The sequence below is a fragment of the Thalia democratica genome, unplaced genomic scaffold (genome assembly GCF_965202585.1).
Source record: "Thalia democratica unplaced genomic scaffold, ktThaDemo2.hap1.1 HAP1_SCAFFOLD_419, whole genome shotgun sequence".
Taxonomy (NCBI): domain Eukaryota; kingdom Metazoa; phylum Chordata; class Thaliacea; order Salpida; family Salpidae; genus Thalia; species Thalia democratica.
Genome location: NW_028139484.1, coordinates 17,501 through 27,500, shown reverse-complemented (window position 1 = coordinate 27,500; position 10,000 = coordinate 17,501). Strand labels below are relative to the sequence as shown.

General features: G+C 30.2%; 4 non-coding genes across 4 annotated transcripts in view; all 4 read right to left on the bottom strand.

Annotated features, from left to right (window-relative positions):
* LOC145846346 (5.8S ribosomal RNA) overlaps window positions 1-121 on the bottom strand; it is a 153-nt gene extending 32 nt beyond the window's left edge. Inside the window, exon 1 of the ribosomal RNA XR_014370733.1 lies at window positions 1-121. This exon is cut by the window's left edge and continues 32 nt beyond it. This is a non-coding gene — a ribosomal RNA (5.8S ribosomal RNA).
* A 182-nt stretch (window positions 122-303) lies between these two features.
* Window positions 304-2,111, bottom strand: LOC145846363 (small subunit ribosomal RNA). The gene has a single exon (XR_014370749.1). It is a non-coding gene; the product is annotated as a small subunit ribosomal RNA (ribosomal RNA).
* Window positions 2,112-5,959: 3,848 nt separating this feature from the next.
* Window positions 5,960-6,078, bottom strand: LOC145846350 (5S ribosomal RNA). Its single transcript, XR_014370737.1, has one exon. It is a non-coding gene; the product is annotated as a 5S ribosomal RNA (ribosomal RNA).
* Window positions 6,079-8,933: 2,855 nt separating this feature from the next.
* LOC145846340 (5S ribosomal RNA) lies at window positions 8,934-9,052 on the bottom strand. Its single transcript, XR_014370727.1, has one exon. It is a non-coding gene; the product is annotated as a 5S ribosomal RNA (ribosomal RNA).
* Window positions 9,053-10,000: the final 948 nt, after the last annotated feature.

Below are 10,000 nucleotides of genomic sequence, written 5' to 3'. Positions count from 1 at the left end.
CCGAGGCCGCAATACGCGTTCAGAATATCGATGCTCAATGTGTCCTGCAATTCACATTACTTCTCGGAGCTAGCTCCGTCCTTCATCGACGCTCGAGCCGAGTGATCCACCGCTAAGAGATCTCTCGTGTTAATCAATCTCAATGCAACCAAAAAATCGTGTTCAAAAAGAAGCGGCCGCGCCAGCACTTGCGTGCTGAATTATTACTCCCGCTGTCAGAAAGCAACGCGACCGAACTATAACAGTTACAGGGCTCGGTCCCTTCGAAGAAGAGACGTCGCTTGAAATCAAATTTCGATTCGTTAATGATCCTTCCGCAGGTTCACCTACGGAAACCTTGTTACGACTTTTACTTCCTCTAAATGATCAAGTTCGATCGTCTTTTCGAACACCGGCGAGTGCGTTGCCGCACGTACCAGGCTCAATCGGAGGACCTCACTAAACCATTCAATCGGTAGTAGCGACGGGCGGTGTGTACAAAGGGCAGGGACGTAATCAACGCAAGCTAATGACTCGCGCTTACTGGGAATTCCTCGTTCAAGGGAAACAATTGCAAGTCCCTATCCCTAGCACGACCGGGGTTCAACGGATTACCCGGACCTTTCGGCCTAGGGAACACACGATGATCCGGTCAGTGTAGCGCGCGTGCGGCCCCGAACATCTAAGGGCATCACAGACCTGTTATTGCTCAATCTCGTGTGGCTAAACGCCACTAGTCCCTCTAAGAAGTTGTCTCCGACCCAATGGGTCGAGCAGCTATTTAGCAAGTAAGAGTCTCGTTCGTTATCGGAATTAACCAGACAAATCGCTCCACCAACTAAGAACGGCCATGCACCACCACCCACAGAATCAAGAAAGAGCTCTCAATCTGTCAATCCTCGCTGTGTCCGGGCCGGGTGAGATTTCCCGTGTTGAGTCAAATTAAGCCGCAGGCTCCACTCCTGGTGGTGCCCTTCCGTCAATTCCTTTAAGTTTCAGCTTTGCAACCATACTTCCCCCGGAACCCAAAGACTTTGGTTTCCCGGAAGCTGCCGGACAGTTCTTAAGTTCGACACTGCCCGATCGCTAGTCGGCATCGTTTAAGGTCAGAACTAGGACGGTATCTGATCGTCTTCGAACCTCTGACTTTCGCTCTTGATTAAAGAAAACATTCTTGGCAAATGCTTTCGCAGTCGTTCGTCTTGCGCCGATCCAAGAATTTCACCTCTAACGGCACAGTACGGATGCCCCCGTCCGTTCCTATTAATCATTACCTCGTGCTCCGAAAACCAACAAAATAGAACCGAGGTCCTATTCCATTATTCCATGCAACATTATACAAGCGTAAAGCCTGCTTTGAACACTCTAATTTTTTCAAGGTAAACTTGCCGGACCACCGCAACACTCAGTTAAGAGCACCGCGAAGGCACCGACCAACAAGAACAACAAGGCCAGTGCTAGCCTTTCGACCGACCAACCTCGCCGTCCCTATATCCAACTACGAGCTTTTCAACCGCAACAACTTAAATATACACTTTTGGAGCTGGAATTACCGCGGCTGCTGGCACCAGACTTGCCCTCCAATGGATACTCGTTAAAAAGTTTAAAGTGTACTCATTCCAATTGCAGGACCTCGTACGAGGTCTGCATTGTTATTTTTCGTCACTACCTCCCCGAGCCGGGAATGGGTAATTTGCGCGCCTGCTGCCTTCCTTGGATGTGGTAGCCGTTTCTCAGGCTCCCTCTCCGGAATCGAACCCTGATTCTCCGTCACCCGTTACAACCTCGGTAGGCCGATACCGTACCGACGATAGTTGATAGGGCAGTTGCTTTAATGAGATGTCGCCAGCACTAGGCCGTGCGATCCGCAAGCTTATCCAGAGTCACCATTGTAACGACCCGAAAGCCGGTTAGTTTTGGTCTGATAAATGCGCGCCTCACGTCAGTTCGGCGCTTTACGCATGTATTAGCTCTAGAATTGCCACAGTTATCCATGTAAAAGCGTACAATCAAATGAACCATAACTGATTTAATGAGCCATTCGCAGTTTCACTGTACGTGAGCTCGTACTTACACTTGCATGGCTTAATCTTTGAGACAAGCATATGACTACTGGCAGGATCAACCAGATAACTATCCGAGGGCGTTTAAACCCGTTGCTCGACTGAGCGTTTTTACTGTATAAATACAGACCTTTTCTATCACTCGGCTTAAAAGCCTTGCGAACGTTACTGAAAGTCGGCGCCGGCCTTTTGCTGTTTAAAGCGCCAGCCCGCGTCGACTGCAGCATGCAGCTATACAACTGACTGTTCTTTCTCCCGACCAACCGTTTGCCTTCTGCCGGTTAACTCGTCAGCAGCAACACGCCATCTGTCTGCTGCAGTTACCCGCCTCGAGCCGTGCCTGCCTGCGTCGGCTACTCGTCTCGACGACTTCGCAAAGCTATAAGCCTACCGCCGCTGGACGCTTGTAGTTTTTCATACGCTGCTCCAATGCGTTTACATAGCACGTTCGCCGCCGCTGCAATAGCCGCGCCTCGGGTGCTAAACAGTAATGCTTTAAGCCCGCTTTCTCGTCAAGTCGACCGAACGCACAAACACGTCTCTCTCACTAGTGTAAAGTAATGCATACGTGTATGATGCTCAAATGTTGCTGTTGAACTTTTTTTGCCGATTTTTTCCGATTTTTTTCAATTTCTTTGTTTCTTTTCGATTATTTTAATGTTTTAAGCTTATTTATGCTACGTTTAAATGTTTTAATACTTTTTTATACTTTATTTAATATGTTTAAAAGAAATAAATAAAAAAAAATATGTATAAACTACTTTTTTTAATGTTTTAAATATATATATATTTATTATAAATAAACTTTATTTGTATTATTTTTTATTTAAGCGTACTTTTTAAATCTTTATATTTGTTTTATCGTTTTAAGCACATTGCGATAAATATAATAAACAAAAAATTGAATAAAAATAATAATAATAAAAAAAAAAAAAAAAAAAACATAAGCTTATTTTATATTTTTATTTTATTTTTATTTAAACTTACTTTTCAAACCTTAATACTCGTTTTATTTTTTTAAGCAGATTGCGATAAATATAATAAACAAACAATTAAATGAAAATAAAATAAAAAAATCAAACATAAGCTTATTTTATATGTTACATTTTATCTTTATTTAAACTTACTTTTTAAACCTTTATAGTTGTTTTATTTTTTAAGCACATCGCGATAGATATAATAAACAAACAATGAAATAAAAATAATAATAATAATAATAATAATAATAATAATAAAAAATCATAAGCTTATTTTGTATGTTTCATTTTATTTTATTTAAAACTTACAATTTAAACCTTTGTATTTGTTCTATTCTTTTAAGCACATCGCGATAAATATAATAAGCAAACAATTTAATAAAAGTAAAATAAAAAAATCAAACATAAGCTTATTTTATATGTTTCATTTTATCTTTATTTAAACTTACTTTTTAAACCTTTATAGTTGTTTTATTTTTTAAGCACATCGCGATAGATATAATAAACAAACAATGAAATAAAAATAATAATAATAATAATAATAATAATAAAAAATCATAAGCTTATTTTGTATGTTTCATTTTATTTTTATTTAAACTTACTTTTTTAACCTTTATAGTTGTTTTATTTTTTAAGCACATGGCGATAGATATAATAAACAAACAATAAAATAAAAATAATAATAATAATAATAATAATAATAAAAAATCATAAGCTTATTTTGTATGTTTCATTTTATTTTTATTTAAACTTACTTTTTTAACCTTTATAGTTGTTTTATTTTTTAAGCACATGGCGATAAATATAATAAGCAAACAATTAAATAAAAATAATAACAAATAAATAAAACAATACGGCTAAACTATAAAAAGAAAACTAAATAACTGATAAATACTTGTAAAACATTATTTGAAAAATGTATTTTGAAACACAACACGATTGATTTATAAATAATAATATATTTTTAATTTGTGTAGTTCATTTAAAGTAGTCTCCCTTTTTGCTTCTGGTTTTATTAGAGTTATATATAACAATAAATGGTGTAGTTTATTTAAAGTAGTCTCCCTTTTTGCTTCTGGTTTAATTAAAATTATATAACACATACTATAGTAAGTTAAATAAACTATAGTAACTTTATAAAACTACTTTACAAAATACATTTGTATAATTTAATAACTTTAAAATAACTATCAAGAATAAAATAGAATAGCTTTAAGTTTAGTATACAATTGGTATGTAAATTGTGTAGTTTATTGAAAGTAGTCTCCTTATTTGCTTCTGGTTTTACTTGAGTTACATAACGTTAAATAAACATACTTAATAAACGTAACCATCAATACTGTCATTTTAATAAAACTAAGTACAAATACATTGAATTAACATAGAACTTTAAAAAGCCTTCGCTAGTATCTGTTGGTAACAGTAAATAACCTATTATGACTCACAATACAGGAGTGCGAAATTTATTTTTCATTTGATTTTTCAGGTATTTATTTATTTGTGGAAATAAACTTTTTTATTACATTAGAAACTAATTGAATTTTTCCTATAACTATACCTATTATTATATTTAGTATGCTTAAAAGTAATAAAATGACACGTCGCGATTATATAATAAACAAACAATCAAACAAACAAAGAAAAAAAAAAAAAAAAAAACTATTTTTTTAAACTTATATTTCAACTATATGTCTTATTTTATTTTCATTTAAACTTACTTTAAACCTCTGTATTTGTTATATATATATTTCAACACAATACGATTAAACTATAAGACAAACAACAAAATAAAATAATCACATTAATAAATACACTAAGCAAATAGCTAGAATAAATATAAATAGTTCAATATATACAATATATTTCTTCCATTTTTAAGTTACTTGTTAAACATATTTATTTAAAAATGTTTCTTTAGAATATAAAACTAACAGTTCTACAAATAAAGAAATTAAAAAGCCAATACACATAACACTAACTTTTCATAAATTAGATATGCAAATATGAACAAAATAGTAACTAAATTCTAAAGCTTTTGTAAACTGTGAACTTATAAACTTATAATAATAATTGCATATTCACCATTCACAATAGCTTTTTATTTAGTACACAACTGGTCTGTAAATTGTGTAGTTTATTGAAAGTATAATCCCGTTTTGCTTCTGGTTTAAATAAAGTTATACAACACATACTAAAGTAAATTAAATAAAGTAATTCACTACTATCGTATTAAATAAAACCAATTTACAAAATACATTAATTTAAATTAAAGTGAACTTTGAACTTATAATAATAATTGCATATTCACTATTCAGAATTTCTTTAAATTTAGTACACAACTGGTCTGTAAATTGTGTTGGTTCTATTCAAGTACTCTCCTTGTTTGTTTTGTTTTAGTTGTATTTATTTTTAGATACTAGCACATTCAATACACATAATAAAGTAAACCAAATAAACTCTATTAATTTAAACTAAGTACAAATACATTAAGTTAATACAAAACTTTAAAAAGCTTTTGCTAGTATCTGTTGGTAACAGTAAATAACTTATTATGACTCACAATACAAAAGTGCAAAATTTATTTTCGTTTGATTTTTCAAGTAGCCACGCTTTTATTTGTTTTTGGACAAAAAGACTTTAAAGTTTTAGTATAAAAGACTAGTTGTATTAATTTTAACTCAGAAAATTGTACTCTACAAGATGGTGCCATTATTTTTTCGATATCTCAAACTGGTCAAACCACTTTTTTAGCGCTCTAATTGGTTTAAACAGCAAATAAGCAAACAGCAAATAACGTTATCTGATTGGCTAAGGTTTTTGTTTGCTAATAACTAGAATTTTCTTTTCTTTTAAGCGTTAAAGAAATGTAAATAAACGAGTAATAAGTATAAATAGGTCAGAAAGAAAAATAGTACAAAAAAGATGAATTCAAAAAGCAAAGGCCTACGGCACGTGGTATTCCCAAGCGGTCACCCATCTAAGTACTAACCACGCCCGACACTGCTTAACTTCCCAGATCGGACGAGATGGGGTGTACTCAGTGTGGTATGGTCGTAGGCGTTTGAAGGCGTTTACAAGCCTTTATAAACCCTTCGGTTTATTTAAAAAACCTATTTGCACTTGATTTACAATCAATTTGATATTTTAAAATTATTCCTTATAAAATTTTAACCTGAATTAACTTTTTTTTTGTTTTTTTAATCAACAGTTACTCCCAAACTGTACTAAAACTGTATTGTAACTGTACAAAAGTGTTTGTTTAAATAATTGTTATCTATAAATTACCTAAGACCAGGAAAAGTAGAAGTAAAGTTTATTGAATTATTAAATAAATAAAATAAAATCGTAAAATAAAATAATACAATATGTTTACAATTTGTCATTGATCTATCCATTTATGTTATTGCATTACAAATACAAACATTGCATACATTCAAGAGTATTATTCATCAATCTTTTCAATATAATAAGTTTTAAATTTATATTTATTTTTAAATAATTCCTGACATTTTAGATTACCTGAGATTTTTTTTTAATTAAATTAATTTTAGTAATTAAATACTTGACGTTCTATTTTGTTTAATTTGATAACTCAACCATGTTTATTTTTTTTACTAATTTAAAAGAACTATTAAACTAAAAGACATTACATACAGCTTCTAAAAGTTTTAAACACCTTAAAAAATATTATTATTTTAAAGATATATTAAAGAACTAAACAGATATTACTCCTAAAAAATCTTGTTAATAATATATAAAAAGTACTCAAAGTCAGACTCGGAAATATATATACTGTTGTATATCTTACTTGAAGTTCACTGTAATTGACACTGTATAACAAAATTATAAAAATCAACCTATTTATATAGCAAAATATTTCTTTATCTTTGTCGTGGCGCGGTGGGTCAGTGGTCTTATCAGCTGACTCATAAGCAGAAGGTTGTAAGATCGAATCCCGCTAGTCGTCACGAAACACCACTATCGTTCAATGTTCGGGCTTCAAATTCTTTGAGATTATACTGTACTATTTATCTATCTAACTAATCTATCTAACAAATGTTGTTCAATCTAGGTTGTGGGTACTTGGGTCGAGTAATGCCTTTGACTTACAATCTGTTGTGGATTGACAATATTCCTCTATCTATCATTAAACAAATCTATCTAATAAATGTTGTTCAATCTAGGTTGTGGGTACTTGGGTCGAGTAATGCCTTTGACCTACAATCTGTTGTTGATTGTCAACATTCCTCTATCTATCAATAATGATTATATTCAATAATAAATGTTGATTAATTCAGTTGTAAGAAAACCAGTGCGCTGGTTAGGTTGGGTAAGGCCTTCGACTTACAATCTTGGGGATTATCAACGTTCATCACAAGTACAGTAACGATCTCATTGAATTTCCAGTTGGAACATAGGATTGTAGTGGTGGCCTACTTTGTAGGTTTTTTGCCTAGTTTGTTTTTTGCCTAGTAGTGTTTGCCTAGTTTGACAAACTATAGTATATATATTGTATAACTTTACTTGTATTATTTTTTATTTAAATTACTACTTATTATTAAAGAATTAAATTTTTTTAGAAAAAAAAACTATGTATTTTAACTAATGCTTATATTATATGTTTTGTTTTATTTTTATTCAAACTTACTTTAAACCTCTGTATTTTTTATACAATACGATTAAACTATATAACAGAAAAATAATTAAATAATCAAACTATTGAATAAGCAGTTAATTAGTGTGTTTTTTTATGCTTCTTTCATTTTTAACTTACTTGTTAACCATATTTCTTTTATTAAAGTATAAAACTAACAGTTACTAAAATAAAATAATCATAAAGTCAATACACAAAACACTAACTTTTTATAATTTAAATATGCAAACATGAATATAGTTATGAATCTATTATTTATTCAAATAGAATTATTCAAAGCTTATAATTATAAAGCTTTTGTATAATGTTTCAATTACAGTGAACTTTAAGTAAGATAAGTTTTTTTTTTTGTAATAACTACAAAATTGGTATTTTAGTTTATTATTAGTAACTAAATACTTATATTTATTATATTTAAAAAAAAACATCTATACTAACTCTAATTTCAAAGCATATTAAATACAAATTTTACCAACTAAATATTTATTTTTATTTTAATTATTATAACTTTCAAACATAAGCTTGTATACCTTATATACCTATATACCTCATATAGTAGGCTTGACATAACATAACATTATTTAATTCTTTTTGTTTGAAATAAACTCATTTAGTTATTAGTAAATTACAACATAAATGTTTATAACAATATAACTAAGATTTAGCTTTTGAGTTAGTAAACTTTGATAGTTTTCTTTTAATAGTTTAATAATCTTTATTTAAGTTCAAGCAAAATTGCTATATATTTAATACACATACAAAAGTAAACTAAGTAAACGTAATTCAATAGTTTCTATTAAGTAAAAGTAATTACAAATACATTAAGTTAATACAAAACTTTAAAAAGCTTTTGCTAGTATCTGTTGGTAACAGTAAATAACTTATTATGACTCACAATACAAAAGTGCAAAATTTATTTTCGTTTGATTTTTCAAGTAGCCACGCTTTTATTTGTTTTTGGACAAAAAAACTTTTAAGTTTTAGTATAAAAGACTAATTGTATTAATTTTAACTCAGAAAATTGTACTCTACAAGATGGTGCCATTATTTTTTCGATATCTCAAACTGGTCAAACCACTTTTTTAGCGCTCTAATTGGTTTAAACAGCAAATAACGTTATCTGATTGGCTTACGTTTTTATTTGCTAATAACTAGAATTTACTTTTCTTTTAAGCGTTAAAGAAATGTAAATAAACGAGTAATAAGTATAAATAGGTCAGAAAGAAAAATAGTACAAAAAAGATGAATTCAAAAAGCAAAAGCCTACGGCACGTGGTATTCCCAAGCGGTCACCCATCTAAGTACTAACCACGCCCGACACTGCTTAACTTCCCAGATCGGACGAGATGGGGTGTGCTCAGTGTGGTATGGTCGTAGGCGTTTGAAAGCGTTTACAAGCCTTTATAAACCCTTCGGTTTGTTTAAAAAACCTATTTGCACTTGATTTACAATCAATTTGATATTTTAAAATTAATCCTTATAAAATTTTAACTTGATGTAAGTATTTTTTTTATTAAAACCTTTTTTTTTGGTGTTTTAATTACAATTACTCCCTGTAACTTTATTTAAGACTTTGTTTAAAAGATTGTTAACTATATTCTATATTAAATACTATGATTAGAAGTAAAGTTTATTAAGTGATTAAACTAAATAAAAAACAATGTTAAAATAAACATGTTGTGTTTAGTTTGTTTTACTATTTCTCATTGTTCTATTTATAGATGGTTTTGTTTTACTTCAAGAATATTTATAGTTAGTTTCTAAAGAATATCTCATACTACATCAGATTTTACGATTAACTTAATTTTAGGTAATAAAATATTTGACGTTTAATTTAATAACTCATCTATGTTTATGTTATAAAATAATAGTATCTAATACACATACATTATAATATAATAATATGTATAACTAGTTGTTTTACTTTAAAATGAATAATTAAGTGGAAGAATTAAAAGAACTCACATTTTTGAAGAGAGCGTGGAAAACCAGAATAGTCTTTTAAAACATTTATTAAATTATCGATAAATATAGAATACAATAGAATTAAACATATAAACGTAACTGTGGTTGCTTAGAAACTGAACAAGAAAATTTTTAATAAAAATATAAAATAGTTATTATATAGAATTAAAATAAAATAAAAGTAATATAAATTATATTTTTAAACTAAATAACAATTCACGAGCAATATTAGCGCATATCAGAGTATGAGTTTATAATAAAGGAATTGCTTCCTTGATGTTGATACTTACCTTATTCAAATAGAATACATTTTCAGCAATCAGGCTTGTGTTTATCTTAGCGCGCGTAACACAACGTTTGTG